Source organism: Halictus rubicundus, chromosome 2 (genome assembly GCF_050948215.1).
Source record: "Halictus rubicundus isolate RS-2024b chromosome 2, iyHalRubi1_principal, whole genome shotgun sequence".
Lineage (NCBI taxonomy): Eukaryota > Metazoa > Arthropoda > Insecta > Hymenoptera > Halictidae > Halictus > Halictus rubicundus.
Genome location: NC_135150.1, coordinates 4,935,407 through 4,957,878, shown reverse-complemented (window position 1 = coordinate 4,957,878; position 22,472 = coordinate 4,935,407). Strand labels below are relative to the sequence as shown.

The following is a 22,472-nucleotide window of genomic DNA, read 5'->3' as shown; positions in this document are numbered from 1 at the left end:
AGGATTTTTTGTATTCCTCCATAAATAAAAAATAAGCGTAACGCAAAGGGGCTTCAGGTTAGTCCATATTACTTAATGTTAAACAACTTTTTTTGGAGAATTTTTTTTGCCAGTTAATAGTTGAAGCCATTTGCAATAACCCATATGATTTGTAGATCCCTAAGTATTCAATTATAGGCGGAGTAATTACATAACTATCGCACTGAAAACTGATGAATTCCCAGGAGCGAGGAAATGGTTATTTACCATGCGTATATCTCCGTAAAAAATTTTTTTCCAAAAATCTGACTTTGGCACATCATGCACGCACTATTAGGGTATACAAAAATAATTTTTTTTTTATAAAAATCGAAAATTTTCAAAAAGGATTTTTTGCCGCCTTGGCACCACTGTGCGCCGCCTGAACGAAAAGTTTGATGAAATGTAGTGTTCGAATAAATGTAGAGTTTTAATACTTTTTTAATCCACTGCACGTATTCATTTATAAACACCGCAATGTAACATAAAATGTTTGCACAACCGAAATGTGTGGTTAGAAGATTACGCATACAAACCGTTTTGTAGTCTATTAGGAAAGTTATTTGTAATAATAAATGCCTACGAAACAAGAACAAACGATTTTTATTGAACTATTCTGGAAAGAAATGAGTTGGATTAACTCGTTACGGAGTTGATGTCGACTGTCGTTTCGTCGGTAGAAAAAATGAGGTGTATAATGAGCGAGCATAAATGACGCATTTACTGAAAAAATATATGCACGTATAATAAAGTGTAACACTATACTGTTATCTAGATAATAAGAGAGCAATTCCATGTAAAGCGATCGCATTTTACATACATGTATGTAATATATGCTTTTTTTTTTAAATTTCATAGGCTTATAGAACTGGTGCACAAAACTCGATTCAGCATTAAAATTATTGATATGGTTCAAATTTTTCGTGTTATACGCGTCGAAATTTCACTACTAATTTTTCTTTAAAAATTTGTATCTCACTTATATGTGAAACATTATAGCTTAATTAAAGAAATAGTGCATGTGAGAACACACTTTTTTAATTGATACAAATAATATTTTAGGTTTCAAACTAGAAAGGAACCTTAAGGGGAATATACAAACATATATTACGGATGCTATTCATGTATGATAAAAATAATTACAAGCAAAATAGTAAAAACATTCAAAAAATTTTATAACACTGTGTTATTATTTCTATCTCATTAAAATAATTAAGAAGAGAAATAAATGCCTACGTAGCACCTGTATCTTGAAATTAATGCAGGCAATTTTTATTTTGCATTAAAATCCGTAGTTTAATGATCACTTAATGCGTGGTTCAAGTAAATTACATTCAGTATCATGTTTATTATTTTATAGTTTTCGACTGCTATCAAGAAACTGTTTTTTGGTACGACCAATTGTAAGTAGATGGTATTTATTGGAAACAAATCTAATGAGCTTTCGAAGAAAAACGGACGGTGTCGACAAATAATGATTGGTGATTCTATTGGATCATTCAGTTGTCACTTTCTATTGGCATATTCATTTGACAGAAACGAGCGAAATTTAGAGGACAAATCTGAATAATTGTCAAGATAATGGTGTATTTATATCAATATTATTAAAATTTGTGTCTATATTAATTTCTGTCAATACTAATGTGACCCTTAGTTATAGGTAATGAACAGTTAAGTTTTTCGTTTTCTTTATCAATACAGCCTTTAAATTTTGTTACTTATATACAAGCTCTCTTTGTTTAATTATTTCCTACGAAATGTGAAATTATATATAAATTATTATTTCTGCGTCTGAACAATATATGTGTCTAGCAAAAGTTTTAATTACACTGAGATAATTTTATAAATTGTAATTACAATACAATATTCACTAAAAGCATAGGTACCTTATAACTGCATATTACTGCTTATTTACTGACACTGATGTGCAATATTATAATTACAATATCAATTCACAATAATGATGTTTGCGTTAGCAATGTTAGTAACCCCGTAAAACTCTATACGCTGGGTTCTACATATTTATTGAACACTATCAGGCGTGACGTACATTGTTTATCCGAGATAAATATAAAAAGGTCATTGCCGGTAAGGAAAATCAATAGTTGCTTCGCCGGTTCAATCGCGTGAGAAATACGAGTGTTCACTTACTATCAAACTTATCTTCCATACTGATTAAAAAGTGTACAATCTTAGGTATCCTTTACAGAAAAACATGAATGTGGTGACCTCAAAACTAGTATTTTCGGGAATTTTCTGTTTTAACTTATACAATAATTCTCAGTCATCTCTATCCATCTTTTTTTTAGGTGTGCTTCAGTCAAATTATTGCGTCGACAACGATCAGATTACATGGCTGAATTGAATTGGAAAAACCAACAATTTTGAGAAACTAGAAACGCCTACCCGGAATACAAAATGTTTAATTTCGTTTGAAAATGGAACCGTTTTATTGATTAAAAAAAAAAATAGAAGAAAGTGTATAACTAATAAACTGTTAAGTAAAGTATTAAAAGTATTTTTACTTTTTAGTCTTTCTAATGTGTTACGAGCCAGGGCTGCGAGCAACGCGAGAGGTCGGCGAGGGGTTTTTACCCCAGGAATATGGTTTCAATTTGTTAGTTAGGTACGCGGACGCACCCAATGCGAAATCGGGGAGCCGCTAGGATAGTTGACGTCGAGGACGCACCTGATGCGAAATCAGGGAACCTCTGGGAGGTTGGAGTCAAACGCAGACGCACCCGATGCGAAACCGAGGAGCTACTAGGAGGATGAAATTTCGCGAACGCACCCAATGCGAAATCGGGGAGTCACTAGGTTGTACACGCGGCGAACCCGATATGAAAGGAAGGTGGAAAACTCACAGACGCACCTGATGCAAAATCAGGGAGCTGCTAGGATACGGAAGAACCCAATGCGAAATCAGGGATCCGCTAGGATGGTATAGTTTTCGTGGACGCACCCAATGCGGAACCGGGGAGCCACTAGGTTGGAGAAATCTTCGTTGATTGGAATTTAAGATTAGTAAGTCTCGTAACTTATATATGTATAATTTAATTGATACAATCCGAGCGGTAAGATTGTATCATGTGGGAACGTTCAATTATTAGATTAGGATATTGGGCAATAATTAAGGGTTGTAGATTCCGCGAGTTAACAAACAAGACAAATATATTCTGATTTAAGATAATTACAAATGTTGTTGTTTGTGTCGCGAGTGAATGTACAATTTGAGAATTTGTTACCTATGATGCACGGTGTTGGCGCACTGGCAATGCGGGGTTAGATAGCGATTATTGAATGCCAAATACAATATATACCGAACTTACGGAATCTATAAGGTTACGAACTGATTCGAAAGGGACTTTAACCCGATCTCACTAGACTTGACGCGACGTGATTGCACGAGTACTGAACCGCGTCTGAATCTCGACTGAACCGCTTCTCAACTGAACCAAAGAGGATGAAAACGAATGGATTTATATACCTTGAAAATGAAAGGGGTACTCTGTTTAAGATTTAATGTCGCGTAGGGTCACAGTCACATTTTTTGTCACTTCTAATGAAAAGCAGGCCTCAGTTAGATTTTCGTTGAAAGGGGTTAATGAAGGTTATCCGGGCTATTTCCTATCAGAATATTGATTAACGGATGCCAGAAGGGAGTGTCTAGAGATTTTGATATAAAGAAGGCATACAGTATCTTTCGTTAATAAAAGGGGCCTGTTGGGACGCTTTTCGTTCTCAGAAAAGAGATTAGAAATTCTAATCGAAATGAACGTGGAGAACGTCTCCATACGTAACAAATGTGTACATCCTAAATAGCTCATTTATTTTTCATGATAGGGAAAATGTCAGATGGTGATAATATTTGGTTCGAGGGGGCAAACCTAATGACAGGTAAACAGATTTTTTCAAGTTTTATTTTTGAAATTTACAGTTTCTTTGATGGACCTATATATTTTTGTTAATACGATACGATTGCCATGGTCAAGGCAAATCCAATGACTTATGATTCATTCATACTATTTATTAATATAACTATACGTATAAATTACTATTAGATGTATAGTAGTTATAATTGCATGTACACATATAGTACCAATACATATAAACTCACAATACCTGAACGATGAATGAAGATATAATCGCGGAACAATAACTGTGATTGAAAAAATAATGGAGGAAAAATGATTTTATTATGTGGAATGAAATCCGTTAATGTCAATATATCTTTGTAAACGATTTATGAATGATTCTATAGCCCTTGTTATAACTTGCTTAGTTGAAGTGCTGATACGTTCTTTCATTTTGATGATATTGTGGAATTATCATCGTAAACTGCTGATTCAATTGTATCCCAAAGGAAAAAATCATGTGAGCATACAGGCTACGAAATATCTGCACATCATTCAATCCAGCGCAGCGTAACTTTTCGTTTCTGTAATTGGCGGGTTATCGATGCATTATAAAGTGAACATCCGTCATGTTAAAACCACAGTTTACTTTTGGAAACCTCTTTTGATGGTCGAGGAAACTCACTGTTGCAAACAAATATCGATTCTATGACAGTTACATTTTTGATCCTACAGTGTCTCCCATTTATCTGGAAATCCAGAATATCTCGGTCTAACTCCTGGACTCATTATTAAAATCAAAATATCTTCTAAACTAATGATTTTTTGCCATAAGTGATTTAGTACTTTTATGTAGGGAATAACGAGTATCGCCGAGCAGTGCATTAAAAAATATACGACTTCATTAAAAAAAAAGTTGACTTTCATATGACCTCTATGCGTCCACACAGAAAAGAAAGATATCTACATCGGAAAATGTGACCCCTGATACCGTTTAACTTTTGCCTGGAACATTTTTTAGTATCATCGACAGTTTGTGAGATATTCTGGATTTCCAGATAAATGGGACTTCCTATATATCGGTTCCGAAACTGACAACATTCCTTGTTGATTTGCATTAACACGTTCGCACCGGAACATTTCTAACGCAGTTGCCCGGGGAATTCGCGACACTTCGCAAAATTACGTTATTTTATTATATTGTCGTCCTTTTACGTTTAATTCTTAAACGTAATTCTTATAACGTTTCGTCCATTTATTTTAACTCGAAGTTTGGAGAATTTAAAAACTGTATGCGTCATCGGGTGCGAATGTGTTCAAGTTTACTCTGAGCTCACATTGTTCGTCAATAAAGTCAGACATCGTAAATAATATCCTCCTGATTTATATAAACTACTAAAGACTACAGAAAAACATTTAACAAATTTTAATACTCACAGTTGAGTTCATTATATTGCATTTTTATATTTCAATTTGTTATTAACTTCAATTTAAAATGAAGCAAAAATTAGAAACAAGAAATCGAGACAACTTGTCCTGAACAATATAGCCTGCATAAGTGTCAAAAATATGTAGTTGCTTTATTTATTTTGACTCTTTAATTTAGAATTTAGAAAGAATGTGTGTAGAATACATTAATTTGTAGCTGCAATGAAGTGATATTTAAACTGCGAATTTTATGCATTTTTTATCAAAACGTGTAGATCAAACGGAAAACAGTAAAATCACGTTTAAGGAATTCAAGAATATTGTTGCATTGCTCCTAACTAAATAAAATGATTAAGTGAAAAAATAAATGTCTAGGTAGTTCTTGTGTCTTACAATTAATACAGACAATTGTCATTGTGCATAAAAATCCACAGTCTAGTGATATCAATTGGTTTTGGAAGGGATAAAAGTTCTTCATAATCGTTTCATTATAACAGTTTTAAAGTCCTGCTTCATAGCTCTGTATCGTGTATCCTTGACTCAGCAGAGCACCATAAAACACATAGTGACCAAAGGGATCACATAAGACCGAAGAGTTATCGATTTCTGGTTAGTTTGGAGTACGATATGATTCAGAGTTCGCCCATCCCAGTTGGACAACAACCACTATCTGCTTCCTTTACTGCTATAACCTGACCTTTTTTCGTTTCTCCCATGTTTTTATTTTTTACCTTTTACCTCCGTTCTATTCTTTACTGTCTTGCTATTTGTTTCGGTTTCTTCGATTCCTTGTTTCCTGCTTTTTAGATCGTCGCGTATCATTTCTCTTTTACGTTAAATCTTTCTCTCATTTTGACCATAATTCAAAAAACGGATGACGTTTTATAGTGAACCCAAGAAGCATTTGAACATTAAATACTACTGAACACTAAAAATTACCCATATTTAGACTGTGATAATTTCGTTAAAGACGATCGAACGACAAAGCGTGTAGCGTTATGATTGTTAACATATAATTTTTTCAGATTTTTTTTCAAATCACCTAACGTTCACACCTCGTGAAATATATTACGTCAAATGTCTTAAGGACACAGTTGAATGGTCCAATGGGGCTCACACGATGCCATAAACATATTTGTTTTTATGTTATTTTGATTAGAGATCTCAAAGTCATCTTCTTTAAACGGTACCATCCCTTTTTAAACACCTATAATTATAGTCTGATTTATTAGGAATTCAGTGACTATAATTACTCAAGGTGAGTCAAAGACACAGACGGAGGAAACGCATAAGATTTAAAAAGATTAATTTTGTGGGGTATGCTAAAAGATAGCGTATAGATGAGTGCTCCATTAACAATTAAAAATATGTGTCAGCGTATCATCATAGCATATACGAATATCACTTAGGATGTAATCTCCTTGTCAGAGTTCAACATTCCTTTAGAACCCGTTTATAAAAATGTATCGAATTAAACGACCGTCATTATCACCATTTATGAAGTACCGGTATTCTGCTCTCATATTTTAAATCTTATACGTTTCCCCTGCATATGACCCTGAATGACCTTGAGTAAATGCAGTCACTGAATTCCTTAATAAAAGCAACCACCATCGAGGGTGTTCAAAAAAGGGTGATCAGGATTAGATCTGAGTTATATATTCTGCACTCATATTCTAAATCTTATACGTTTCCTCTGTTTGTGCCCTTGAATGAACTTGGTAATTATAGTCATTCAATTCCTAATGAAAGAGGCTACCATCGTAGGTGTTTAAAAAGAGTGGTTCCGCTTAAAAAAATCAAGGTAACCTTGAGATCTCTAAAAAAATAACATAAAAACAAATATTTTTATGGCACCGTGCGAGCCCCAATGAACCATTCGACTTTGTCCTTAAGACATTTGACGTAAAAATCTTTAAAAACAGTAAAGATAATTGAGATGCAAACGTCAGGTGACACCCTGTAAATTGTAACGTCTGTGAAAAGTTAGAAAAATTTTGTTCGTGATTGCAACCTGTTAAATTATGGATACACGCACGACGCACAATGTTACCACAACGCGATCACGAACGCAAGAGGAAGCTCAGATCGAGCGGTCCTCACGAGAATCGTTTTGGACAAAAGCCGATCGCTCGCTAGGCTCGCACAGCACGCCGACGGAACCCCGTCGCTATCGCTCGCCAGGCTCGTAGAGTACGACGACGGAACCCCGTCTTAACACAACCACCATGAATTTACAGATTAAAGCTTCCGTTTTATGACATATTTTTAAAACATTAAAAAAATATTGTTAAAATCACATGAATAAACCATATAAGAAATTGAAAAAATAAAGATGACGTATGGAAAAAAAACTTTCCCACTAAGGGGATTCGAAGCCCAGCGTATCCGCTCCGTAGTCCGACGCCCTAATCGCTGTGCTTTTTTTTTTTTTTTTAAAAACATGTTTTATTGAAGTGGGAATACAATCTTTGGTGTGGAGAGGTAACAATAAACATAGGAAAAAAATACCAAACTAAATAATAATAGTAATAGTGTCTAGCTACTTGTACGTTTGTGTACGTTTCTTGCAGCTAGTCAGTCTTTGGGCGATAGCTTAGAATTAATTACGATCTAAATTATTGCTGGAGTAAAAATAAAGTAACTCTAAACAGACTATGAATTAAAAAAACGCAGGGGAAAATGAGGAAAAAACCCCAAAAAACAATATCTTTATTTGCTTACAAACTATTACTTATAACTAGAGAGGAGGGTAAACTTTGAAAACTTAACAACGGAGGGATAGAGTGAAGGGGAGGTATGTACGGGGGTACAGGAAGTGCCAGGACCTTAAGCTACGACTGTAGAGATCGGATAGATGGGTATCAGTGCGCGATAGCCACCAGTATCTCTCAAGGTCTAGACGGTGGAAGTTGTCGAAGTCATTCTTTGGGATTGCCGTGGAGAGTTTGAACTTGTCTTTGTTGGTGTAGTAGTCTGTGTGGCGGAACGCGATGCGTTTGTCAGCTTTATTTCGTCTCCAATGGTAAATTAAATTTATGTTGTTTGCGTCTTGGATGATACCTATCTTATCACAGTGGATGAAAGCTTGAGGAGAGGTGTATCCAGTTTCTATTTGTTTTTGGGAGGTTGTAGTATCTTGTGATGCGAGAGATTGAATAATAGGATTATCAATGAATGGAAGGTTGCTGAAATAATCTCTGGTGAGTTTGATGGTGAAGGAATCTATCCTTGGGATATCTGCAGTGTCGTACAGTGTTTTGTTTTTAACAAAATGTTGCCAGTTGGAGTGCTGGGATCTGTAAAGCTTGAGGCAGGCTCTTAAGCATTTCCTTTCGAAACTGCGGATTTTTTCCATTACGGTGTGGTTGATATTCCACCAAGTGGGTGCGGAGTAGGTTAGAATGGGCCTGATGAGAAGCATGTATAGTATGACTTTTGTTCTGTTGGAAATGTGCTTGTTGTAAAAGATTCGGCTATTGGCTTGAAATGCGGTTTTGGCTTTATCAACTTGGATATCAATATGAACGTTGCCGCGCAGCAGGTAGTCAAGATGAATACCAAGGTATTTAACCGTTTTCCTGTGGGGGATGGGTTCTTTGTTGTTTGTACCGGGGGTTGTGGTACGGATCTCAAAGTTTTTGCTGCCTGCCTTAGCTTTTGAGGAGAGGTTGTCAAGCGGTTTTCTAAATAGGATAGTTTCACTTTTATTAGGGTTTAATTTCAGATTCCAAGCTATATAATATTGGTTGATTTTTTCTACAAGTGATTCTAGATTATCGCGAGTGGTTTTGGCTTTATTGCTAGTAGTGTACACAATTAAATCATCTGCGTACGCTAAGGCGGAAGAGTTCGTGTTACAGTTGAGATTAAATAGCCTAGGGAAATCGCTAAGAAAAATATTAAAAAGAATGGGGGAATTAACCGTTCCTTGCTGTAATCCTTCGCTGATATGGAAGATTTCTGACGAAAGCTGGGATCCGTCCCAGGTGTGGAATGATTTGTCTTTAATCATATCCCATATTTGAAGTAAAAGCCATGTGGGGCAGTGCTTCTTTTGAAGTTTATAAAGCAAGCCATTAAGCCACACGGAGTCAAAGGCTTTCTCGATATCTAGGAGAGCTGCGCCTACAAATTGGCCGGAAGGGATGAGAAGTGAGAGGTCTGATAAAAGCTTGTGTATTGCGTGGGTAGTTGAGTGTTTATGTCTGAAGCCAAATTGTTGATGCGGAATTACATTATTTTTCCTACAGAAGTCGTCTATCTTGGAATTGATAATGGCCTCAAAAACTTTGCTCCTAATCGCTGTGCCAACCGGCGATGTTGGAAACGTTACGAACATCCTGGTATATACCGCACAAAATACAATCCATTTTTTCTCTTAAAACATTTCTTAGGTCAAACACTTACTTGGTTCAATGTAATAATGTTTAAAATGACTTAATATATACCTGTGATAAAACCAACAAGTGTAACTTTCCTCCTAATAGCAGAAACGGCGAAAAAATTCGGTTTGTCTTGTTTTTGACAAGGACTTCCCACAACAAAAAATCTAAAAAAAATTGACGACACTGCCTGTTATGGTACTTTATCGGGGCACTAAACAGCAAAATAGCATGTTTTCATATTTTTGAGAAATGTACATTTTTCCGATTTTTTTGAGGTTTTTCATTTTTTGCGACCACAGTTTGCAAGAAAAAAATCTGAAAAATACAAATTTCTCTCTACATAGTATCTCATACGTATAACGCGGTTAAAGTTACTGTTATACAACTTAGTTAATTGATGAATTTGGTTCAACATTTTATGTGAAATTACATATTTGAAATAAAAAATTATTCGAAAATAATTCATTTGAATTATACACGAACTGAAAATTCTTTTTTTACGTTATTTATCAAATAAAAATAATAAAGTGTTTGAAATATTGTAGTTCATTACCTCAAATAATTATTTGTTATCATTATTCAAATATAATGTGTCCAATCTCGATACAGGAATTTTGCACCAAGATATTTTTGAATTCATTTTAGCGTGCGCTTCCTATTAAAGCGTGTGCTATAAATGAATGGATGTCCACGATGTTCCGAGATTTACGAAGATTTACTGCATACAGGGTTTAGTAGATTATTTGACACGCGCTCGGTAAGAAGAAATGGATATAGACAGCACAGCTCAGGCAGGAAATAATCAATCAATGTTAGACTACTCTAACTGTGAAAATTAATACCTTGCAAAATTGCGTACTGTCATTTATGTTAAACAAAATCAAATAAAAATTTCATAGTACAGTGAGAAGAAATATGAGAGACAACAGTAGTGTAATAAAGTACTCTGAACTACAGCATGAGATTTTATACAGTGTACATACACGTATTTGAAATGCAACTCTGCCATCTTGATGTTTCTCTGTGGCTGTTGTCAAATGTTTTATCACATTCATTCGAACTGCGAATTTTTGAAAAAATGGTTTAAACGCTGGCAGAGAATTATTTAATCTACAAAAAGTTGGAGATTTATTGTTTGTAATACAAAACCAACGATTTGAAAGAGGCAATCTATGATATGAATATAAAAAATGTATATGGTGTGTATCGAATAAATGAATGAACGTTCTCAACGCACACTACTTTAAATATTAAATATTCTTATAGAGTCATAATACAGTGATTTCTCTACATATGTCGCTAAGGCATGGATGACAAACGTCGCGGAATTATCCCCACTATCGCGGGGTATACCTCGTGAGGAGCCGCAAGGCTCGAGAGGCCTCGGAGGAAATATAACACGGCTTGGTTATGTCTCCTGGACAATACATGACGCTGGCAAGACCCGTGTCTTCATTCAAGAATTCACTGTAATAGAAAACTTAAACATACACAATCAATTTTACTAAAACTTTCCATCATCTATTTCCATATTAAAAACGTATGTATTCATGTTTTCTAGTATTGTACAAATCAAGCGTTTGTGTCTATAGATGGTTTATATTGAGTTGGCATTTAGGCCATGTCAACGTGGTGATATTGTTTTCAACTCCTTCATTCCTTATAGACTAGGGTAAGCCTATTACTGTGCCAATATTATTTATACACATTATTAAAGCATAATGAATATTAAAAAAGAGATATTACATTTTTTCTTTAAAATTAGTTAATATATGTGTTATATATCTCTTTTTTAATATTCATTATATCTTAAAAATAATTGGAATTAATATAGGCACAGTAATGGGTGCCCTCACAGTAATTGGGTCCCTTACCCTAATTTTCGCCATATTCGATGAACCACTTTTAGATAAAGGTAAGTAGACTCATTTGATATATTGATTTCCTGTTTATCACGTTGAACCGGTCTCTACACAAGCATATTGTGAGCGAAACGAGGTAAACCATATTTACACTAATTTTACGTTAGTACAATTGAGAAGTAACTTTCATGGTTCATTACACAAGTAAACATTATTGGAATTATATCATATTTGGTGTCATTTTCATTAAAAAAATGTCACGGATATGTTGGTGAAAGTCTGAAAAAAAAAATAATGAAAAATAAAGGAGTTTTGTAATTGGATTAGTAGTGGTCTTCTGATCTCACACCGATATACCCGACAACGTTATGTTATACTCCTCAGCAAGGGGGGCAAGTTCTATTATCGAAGCAGATTCTCCAAAAGCACCTGGAGAGGTTGCGAAACAATTAAAAGTTGATGAGTGTCATTCGACGTTCAGTTCGAATTGGGAAATACAGCAAAGTATGCGTTAAAGTTCAAGAACAAAGACCACAATTATTTTTTCACAGACCTAACAAATGTACCAGAAGTTCGGGCGAATATTGGCGTAACGAAACGAGAATACAGATACAAATGTATGTGTACATAGTGCATTCGCGTATTTACCCTTGGCAGCGTGGACTTATGGTGGTCACGTAGGTAAGCCGTCCCGTACGAATGAAATTAACCGGTCGATTATATTCGCCGAGATAATTAATCTACTTATATCCTTCACGCGTGACTGAAGCAGAGAACGTGGTTGGCGCTAAGCGAATAAACGGGAGAAATGTCCCCGCCAAATGTCGTGCACAAGAGTACGCCAGCGTAAAAGTTCGCGGCAAAATTTACGGCACTTTGTCAGTGAAGTAGTAACGACTAGTTGTTATCATAACTTTACCGCTTCACTTTTGCGAACAGTAAGGAAAAAAAGTATTGAATTCTAAAACGACAGTTTCATTTGCTAATAGTGAAACGTTACAATACACCGCCATTAAACTAGATATTTCGAAGGCCTAGCGATTTGATTCGTAGATACTTTATTTATGAGCAATGCTTAACAACTCTTTAGGAAATCGTTACTTCATTCACAGCCTGTTTATAAAGAACATGTTATTCTGTTATCATGTATGATTTTTAAGAAATATTCGAATACTAACTACAGTGTTTCCCCAGTATATATCCCAAATATCTAGTCGTTAAAAGTCCCAGAACTATCCCCACTGCCGCGGGGAATAGCCCGTGAGGGGCCAAGAAGCTCGAGAGACCTCGGTCAACATATTTACACTAATTTTCCGTTCATATAATTGTAATGGGAAGTAACCTTTATCGTTCATTACACAAGTAAATATCATCGGAATTATATTATTTTTGGAATCATTTTCATTAGAAAAATGTCACGAATATGTTGGTGAATGTCCCCAAAAAAATAATGAAGTTTTGTTATTGGACTAGTAGTGGTTCACACCGATATACCTGACCCGTATTGTGTTACACTCCTCGGCGACAGAGGCCACGTGAATAGTATTCTCCTGGCCGATATACATATGTCCCTGGTTAGACCCGTGTTGTGGAGATAATCGAGAAAACACTGTATTTAGTCTGTTTATACGTTTCGTATACTTATGATATATGTAAGTGAGTAAAACATATTAATATTAACATATTAATTGCCACGTCGCGTCGGTCAACTTATGGGTGACACTACATATTCTTTAACTAGGTATAGATATTAACCCTTTGCACTCGAAGCTATTTTAACTCCAAAACGAAACATTTCTTATGAGCTCGAATAATTCCCTTGTATATATTTTCTTTTTATGTTATACATATGAAAATGGTGCAATTTACTCGTACAATACTGAAGTGTTTAGTCATTTATTACATACAAACAAATTTAATAATGTAAAAAATATTTTGAATAACGATACAGCAATTTTTAGTGGCGCCTTACAGTCGCCATTCGAGTGCTAAGGGTTAACTTTTACAACGATACATTCGAATGAAATAAATCGTATTAAGATTCAAAAGAATGAAAGTAGCTATTACTATGAGAGATTCCACTTCCACTTTCAGTTTGGTTAATTAAGTATTCTGATCCTGTGCGATTTTTCAGCATTTATATATAGCAAGTCAACGTGTCAAATTACAAACTTTACTTAATTTATTATTTATTAATTTATTTAATTTATTTGATTTATTTTATATTAATTTATTTAATTTATTTGATTTATTATATATTAATTTATTTAATTTATTTGATTTATTATATATTAATTTATTTAATTTATTTAATTTATTTTGTTTACCTTGCACAGCTGCTCAATGAGATAGTATATTGTATATTCAATTGTGTTATATGTAAATTGGAAAATTAAAATGTGAAATCATGTGAATCTTGTAAAGCGTTCAATATGTCGAAACTAATTTTATTGTGGTGAAACAGTTTGCTATCGCTAAATATGGACAAGTGTGTATTATAATTAACTCGTCTTGTCGTAAAAGACTGGGAGGGTCAAACGGATCCATATACGAACGATGGTTGAAAAAAAAGAGATAATTAATTCTTTGTTACAAAATTTTTATCAAAACTAGTCTATTAATTCACTTTATACATTTTTTACATAGATTGATTTTTTTTAATGCTGTGAGCAATAAAAAAATCAAATCATGTTCCATATTTTAGTTTCAGATAAGCTTTAGTATTGAGCCTTTCGGCTTGTTTGAGGGTTAATAGGCACTTTACGATTATCTGCAGCGGAAATAAAAATCGCAACGAACTTCTGCGAGAGTTGGGTCAACAAATATAATGTAATAACGCTATCGCAACAACTCCTGGCGGAGAAACATTTTTCTCGTTTACATGCAGATCTAATCTTCGTTTCTGCGAGCATTCCTTGGTCGACATATATTTACCCTTTTTTTCCATCGACATACGTGTGTATCACTGAATCCAAAACTGCCGAAAACAATTTACCATGCAAACCGAAATTCAATTACGTCGGGGCTACGAGAATGGAATCAGAAAACCGTTAGATACGTAACCTGTAGGACGGTCTATCTAAAATTCGTTATCAATTACTACGGTTGGGTTTCAAAACAGTTTCACAATAACGTACGTGACATGACTTCACTGCGAGCTACCACGTTTTTCCTTACCCTTCTAAATCTCAAAATCCTGAATCTGACGGTTTACATGGCGCTGCCTCAGTTATCGTAACGCATACGAGCAGGCAAAAAGCTGATTCTTTACAGGAAAAGCAGGTCGAAATTACAGAACATAGTCTTGTCACGCGAGATTTTAAACCTGGAAGAAAGACTATTCAAAATGCATCAAGTAAACATGCATTAAATGTTGGTTCGAATTTAAGGAATTTCTAATATTCTATGCACATTTCCATTAATAATCTTAAAAATTATAGTTTCTTGAAGCCTACAATTCATGTTCGGATAACTTCAGACTATAACTTGTTATATTAACTTTTCAGATTATGTAAAGCTTTTTTTTATAGAATACAGTCATTGAGAATCCCTTCGAACTCTTCAACAACGAAATAAATCTTAATAAATAACACCTTAATAAATCGTTCTAATTAAATACAAATGGTAATAGCACGAAATACTAAAGATTGGTTGCAATAGGAAGCAATAGGAAGCCACTTACATAGATTAACGATTTTACATTGAAACAGTTAATTCTTAAGAGTTAATTATTAATTTCCTATTCAGAGCCGTCAGTTTTAGACAATTGATCTGACAAGAACTGGTTATGTTACTATAGGTCAAGTGTTTTAAAATTTTGTACAAACACGTATGGCTATAGTTGAATAATTGTTCATAACACAGTGTTTTGTACAATTATCCTCATTATTATTTAATTTATTGCATGATTGGTGAAGAATATTACTTTTCATGGCAGCTATAATATCTCGATAACGAATTGACCAATCTTCTTCTACACTCGTATATAATAGTGATCCCTTTATCTTGTTAACTGGACTCATGCACTTTCTCACTGGACTCACTTTCTCTTGTATGACCATATTTACTTTGTGCTACTTAAATTAGCTAGTCACGAATAGAGTGCATCTAAAGGTAAATAAAGACTGATTGAAATGAACTATGTACTCACTTTTCCTCCGTTGTCAGTCTGTAATTTGGCAGAGTCCTGTAAAAATAAAGAGAAAAATTACAATTGATCACAATATGTATATCTCGACATAACACAGAAAATATTTACAGTTGCATCGGTGTGATCACCGCTTCCACTGAGATTATAGCACTGAAATTCCATTCAGTCCGAACGCCCTATTTCGCCCACTTCTATCATATAGCAACTCATTGTTCGTACGTGTATTGTATTTCAACACTCAAATGGTATACTAAAACAATTTTAGTGAAAAAAATATCAGTACATTCACACTTCCTGGCAATAGGCAGTTATATGGCAGAACTAACAATATCTTCATAACGTTGAAAATGTACGATCAGATCTGACAGTTGTTACGAGAATATCTAAATTCGAGTATATTTAAACTCGTTTCACCTGTCTACGATGTTTATTGTCGTGTGTTTTTCGCCATTTTAGCAGAGTATAAACGATGATTTATTCGAATATTTAATAAATACATCTGTAACCCATTTATAATGGTTTATCACTTGTATATTTTCCCAGTGTAATAACGTGACCAGTATTCATATATTATGTATTAACTTTTAAATGGTCCTTCAAAATGTACATTAAGAATGCAATAGTTGAATTCAATTAAATCATTAATAGCAGAAAGAGTGGAGCCGTATCGGCCCCAATAGTTCACTTTTTATTGGACGCAGACTGTCACAATTTTAATTCTAATTTTATACAATTTTAAAAACTAACAAAAAAAGTTTTAATTGCTAATACGATTAACTAAACGAACTTTATTGAAATATTTATATTTTTTACTTTCTTCTTTAGAACTGATAGCTTTCAAATTATTCGACCGAATAAAATTTCTCAGTTTCATTTCTTCGATTTGAGATTGACTTTTGCCTCTTCACTAAAACTAAGCAACTGCTCATAAAAAATGTCATACTTTTTAGTGTTTCAGCTCTGAGCAAGGTTTTATCAAAATTGGTGATCGCTTCTTTGGACTCGTTGCAGTATGTAATTTGTATTGCCTCTACCAATCAATATGTGAGATTTATTGACTTCAATCAGCTTTTCAAAATTTCAGAAATTTTCGGAATTTCACTATTTATCTCTTCCTAAATAGTACACATACAGAGCGTTCGAGCATGGCATCCAAACCATTTGCTTATTTATAAAAATTAAGAGGATCGTCAATGTATCAAATTGTTTCCTTTCATATAGACCAAATTTGTGGAGTTTCTTCTTGTTAAAACCGTTAATAAAATTAGAAATCAAAAGACAGATCATTTTGTATCATTATCTTTTCAATGAAATAATTAGAATTGTATTTTATACAAGATTCTGATAAATAACCATACAAGCATTTTTGTTAGCGACTTTCTCTCGTTCCTTTGCGTTTTCACCTAATTCTTCCGAAACTGTAAAATATGACTTAAAGTAGGAAATAATTTATTTTTGTGTAAAGTCTTGTCACAGATGAGAGTTAAGAAACAGAAAAATTAAGCATTGTCAGTATAATGTATCTTAGGATATGGACAATTTACTTATAATAGTATATCTTATTCGCGTGTGAACACTGTGAACATATGTTCAGAAAGAAAATGTTTGATTGATCGTATCGGTGTTTGTTTGATGTTTGTTTGTTTGATCTTATTCTGTGCGAACACAGCGAAAATGAGTTGGGTTATCGTGTTTTATGAAATTGGAAAGAGCAAACAAACAAATTATAACAAGATTATTGATCGCCGAATGGTGAAGCCGGCATTGTTCACTTAAAGAAGTAATTCTGCGTTACCATTTTAAGGATTCTATTCTAATGGTCCAGTAATCTCCGAGCGCATCATTTTCACGATCTAAACTGAAACGTTGGCCGGGGATGGAACCACTAATTGCTTCTACACGGCTGCCGTTTCTTCTTAAGATAATATTAAGCCCAGGCAAAATTATAGCTGACTGTGCTAAATGCATCTCGCCCAAGATGAAGACCAATCTTCGCGGTGCTCTCCAATTTTGTGCCTTGACGATACCCTTGGGGCACAATTTGCGTTGCCAGGGAAGCCTTCGCTGGTCTCTGATACGTGAAACGCGGGCGTGTCGTGCAATGTCTACTGAAATATTTAACAGGACGAGCCCAGAAAGGTGGAACACGCCCCGTGCGTAACGATACGTTCCCACGGAGTGCCACGGACCTCATTCAAAACTGGCGCGCACGTGACTTCCGTGAACGCATTGTCGCGTGACCAGCCTCTATTTTTACGCGCATCGATCTCATGAATTTTTTAACGCAATTGTTTTTCCCTCCGTCGTCGTCGTTCGGTAATTAAGCACCTTATTTGCTTCCTGCCAACATGAGTTGTAATTTTAGTCGGCCCTTCGGCCACGTTACGAATCGGAAACGTCGTGACTATTTAAATATACAGACGTTAAGCCAACTTTGCAATTCCATAGGGAAATAATTTCCTTGTCGCTCTATACATTTCTACGTGCACTTCGGATGATCAAAACAAGTATAATACGTAAAGCTGAATATTCGGCATGGTCATCGTTTCAATATTTGCATTAATACCGGGCATGTATCAGATTTACAAGTTAATCCCTTGCCATGTCATATCGGTTTCAAGCAGAATCCATTCAACATGAACACTACCTGTTTCCTTTAAGGAATATTCTGGTTTTCCCTTTTCAAAATGTCGATCTTTGTTTTATATTTTCTTTAAGTAGAAATGTTCTAGAATATGTGTGTCTAGAAGGCGAAAAAAATATCAAAGAATCAGTCATTTGAGTTGAAAGTGCCACCATTTCGTAAATAATCGAGATTTTTTATTTATTTTGGCCCATTTTTTCCCGATCAGCAAAAGGACAAGAAAAAATATATATATATAACTCGTGTAATCTTTAGTATTTTTATTTTAAAAAATAACTTGTATATTTCAAATAGCCATAAATACGGATGCAAAATCCTAATATAAAAGTGCAATAGTGCTTCTGAAAAAAATTCCTAAAAGTTGGTGAAAAAACAGTCTCAAAACTCAGAATACTCTCGTCAATTGCGATAAAATTCTGTTCTCTTGTTGTCAATGTTTTAGCATTACAAAAAATGTTGATATACATTAAAAAATCGCACGGCAAGGGCTTAATTTGTAGTTCTCACGACTAGTCAATTAATTGTAACTTCGTATCAAATAAAAATTTAATACGAAATTTATCAATTACATAGAAAATGCTGATAATTATTTTTCCGACTTGAACATACTTTAATTATTTGAAAATGCATAAGAAATTTATGAAGAAAGGGGCACGAATTACTTTGTACATCTAATAAATGATTGAGTCAATCAAGCGTTTATTGGAGTAAACTATTTTTCATCATAGCTGATCGTCAACAATTATAAGTGACATTCAATCGTAAATACTATATTTATACATGTTTTAAGGATCTCTAGCAGAAGCTAACAACAAAGAAATATATAAAAAAGGTAACTTTCGTATTCTTTCTACCTATTCACTCATAGAAAAGTTATTAGTAGACTGCGGATTTTATGTATTTATGACAAAAATGAGTGGAACCTTTCCATTTAATTAAATGGAACAGGAGAACTGATTATTTAATGTGTAACAGATTTCTCTCTCTCTCTCTCTCTCTCTCTCTCTCTCTCTCTCTCTCTCTCTCTCTCTCTCTCTTTGAACATCGTTTTTATTGAGTTGTGTCACTTTCGTTGCAACAAATTCTTGCAAGTTATAACCTCAAGTCACATAATCGCATGTACCAAATGATATCATGAAATGAATAAACAAATCTTTAGAAGAAAGATTCATTAACTTTTAATTTCCTCTTTAAGTCTGGCAACAATTCTTTGGCATTATTATGTTGTAGTATTTACATTAGTGTAAGCTACTGGGTTGATGCAGAAGTCTTGTCACTTATGTTTCAACTGTAATGTTATCGTGAAAATGTACTTTTATTATGTACGCGTTTTATATCATGTTAAATTCCTCGTACAAGCTTACTTTCAATTTCTTAATTTGCTTTAATGTTTCTGCTGTCTTAGATTGACAACTATACAGTGTCAAATTTATGAAAAACGAACACTTCCATCGTTTGGTTAAACTTTAACTTAAGGGACCGCAAGTTTTGGACTTTTTTTAAATATAATCCTGTAGATTTTAACGAGAAAATGCCTGAAATCCAAGTTTTAACGTTAGAAATTCACATGCACCATCTAAAAGAAATGAAGTCCCTTTCGCGATCTACATAATTTTAAAAGGAAATCTATCCATTGTTTATATAATGTTGAATGAAATAGCTTGTAACACTATATATGGAGTGCCGTGTAGAATCGCATTAGAAATATTATACAGAAGTTTGGTATGTGAAAGAAACTTTGTCCGGTTTCGGGGTCGCGTTTTTGGCATACACGAGATAAAGTGACGGTTTGAAAGAAGATCTACGGATGTGATATTCGAGAGTTGTTCACTGAAAAGATTTTCAACAAGCAACTCGGCCGTTGGGAGGCGATTCTTTTTCACCATTGAGGTGAATCGATGCTAGAACCCAGTGGTTCTTATCCAAAAAGCTAAGAAGTGTGTTATGCGCCGCGTCCCTACGATCCTATCGGGTTTCCAGTGTGACGTGTACAGCTTTCATTGACGATGATATCTAACCGTCGCGTCGTTCTTCTTACCGTTTCTGAAAGACTCTCGAGATCAACGTTTCACGAGCTAGGTCGGCGAAGCCAAAGATTCTATACGATTTCACAGGTGTCCATTTTCATTTCACGTAACGTGTTCATGTTTTACTATCCCAACGACACAAACCTTCGTGGAATAATTTTGCGACCTGTCTCAAGATTTTTACCAAAGCTTATTTAACTATTTATTTATCCATATTTATTTATTTATCCTAACTGACGTTCATCGATATTCTCAGCAGAAATGTATTCTTTTATAATACTTTTGCAAGTATTATTATGTTATTTACTTTATTTTTTAGAGTGATTTCAGTAGAACTATATCCTTTATGCAGAAACAAATGATTCAAAGATTTCACTGTAGCCAACAATAATTGACGTATCACAAACATATAGTGGATCCGAAAAATATTTCAACACTAAATTTCCGATTTGCGGAATTTCGTAAAAAAAAAGTAGTACAGCAATAAACTTGGATTCATTTTAAAGCTTGAAAGGGCCTAGCCGATTAAGATGGTCAAAACTGCCCTTAGAGGTTTTTCAATGGTTAATGAACCATTCGAAAGCTGACCCAGAAAAACCCCTCTGAGCAAAATTTCAACCCCCTATCTTGCCCGTGAGGGTAGTTACAGGGTAAATTAGATTTCGCGCTTTTCCGCGCATTTCCCACACTCTGATGCTTCCTAAAATTCTGAAAAAATGTGGCATATTTTGGATCCTAAGACAGATTTTTGAGAATTTTTTCAGATTTTTTTCATGTCTTTTCATGTGATTTTAACAATATTTTTTTAGTTTTAAAAATATTTAGGTAACATTTTTAACTAACTTTTATTTATATTACTCCGATTTTACTTCGAATTTAATGATATTACTTTCTTGGATTAGGCAATAAATTACTATTTATATTATTGTGTTCGTCCACGACTTCCGCCAGATATGAAATTGCTTGTGAAAATTGGTAAGATTCCGTGAAAAGAATTTTTAAATCTACTTCTGTCATTTCCGGAAAATCAAGAGTATCTACCGAGGATACTGTTTGAAATGGAGTCGTTTTGCAGTTCCAATTATTTCCAATTTTTGGAAAGGTTTTGTTGTCTACTTGTTTGTGTAGAAGCTGGTACTTTTGATCTTGTATACTATGCATTGCCTCTACAACCCAATGAATTTTCGTGACTTTTCGGGAATAATTCGACTCTTTCGTCGAAAGTTGAGAACGATTACCTTTTAAAGCAGGCATGAGAACTCTGAAACCAAGATCTTTTAACTTCCTCATGTACATTACAATAAAGAGGAATGGCTTAGTCTTATTTGTACCTGATACCTCACTTTAAAAATAGTGGTAGTATGTAGCCCTTTTCTTTCAATTAGACAAAAACCAATACTTTGCTGCGTGTTATTTATTCAGAGTTCTTCTCATTTCCTCCCTAATTTCTGAAGACGCGAGGCTTAGAAACTAGATTAATGAATTTTAATATTAAGAATGTTAAACAGGACCGTAATGATGAACATATACAATCAGACAATCGTTCAAAAAAAAGTTACCTAAATATTTTTAAAACATTAAAAAAATATTGTTAAAATCACATGAAAAAACATGAAAAAAATCTGAAAAAATTCTCAAAAATCTGTCTTAGGATCCAAAATATGCCACATTTTTTTCAGAATTTTAGGAAGCATCAGAGTGTGGGAAATGCGCGGAAAAGCGCGAAATCTAATTTACCCTGTAACTACCCTCACGGGCAAGATAGGGGGTTGAAATTTTGCTCAGAGGGGTTTTTCTGGGTCAGCTTTCGAATGGTTCATTAACCATTGAAAAACCTCTAAGGGCAGTTTTGACCATCTTAATCGGCTAGGCCCTTTCTACTTTGATAGCTTATTAGCTATCATTAATTTTTATCTAAGACAGATTTTCACGATTTAACGGGTGGAAAACTGAAATTTTTGAACAGATTTTTCCTAGAAAATGCTACCAATTGAAGGGTCACTAAAAACATTAAAAAAGCTTTCTCGCGAATGAATCAACGATAGGTTTAAAGATTGAAGCTCCACCTTAAAACAACGTGAAATTTCATGTACGTTTTTTG

General features: G+C 34.3%; 1 protein-coding gene across 1 annotated transcript in view; it reads right to left on the bottom strand.

Moving 5' to 3' along the window:
* LOC143363973 (uncharacterized) overlaps positions 1-22,472 on the bottom strand; it is a 764,268-nt gene that overhangs the window by 306,370 nt on the left and 435,426 nt on the right. The window contains exon 2 of the mRNA XM_076804507.1: positions 15,701-15,736. The gene's annotated coding sequence lies outside the window, so the exon portion shown is untranslated. The remainder of the gene's footprint in view (positions 1-15,700; positions 15,737-22,472) is intronic.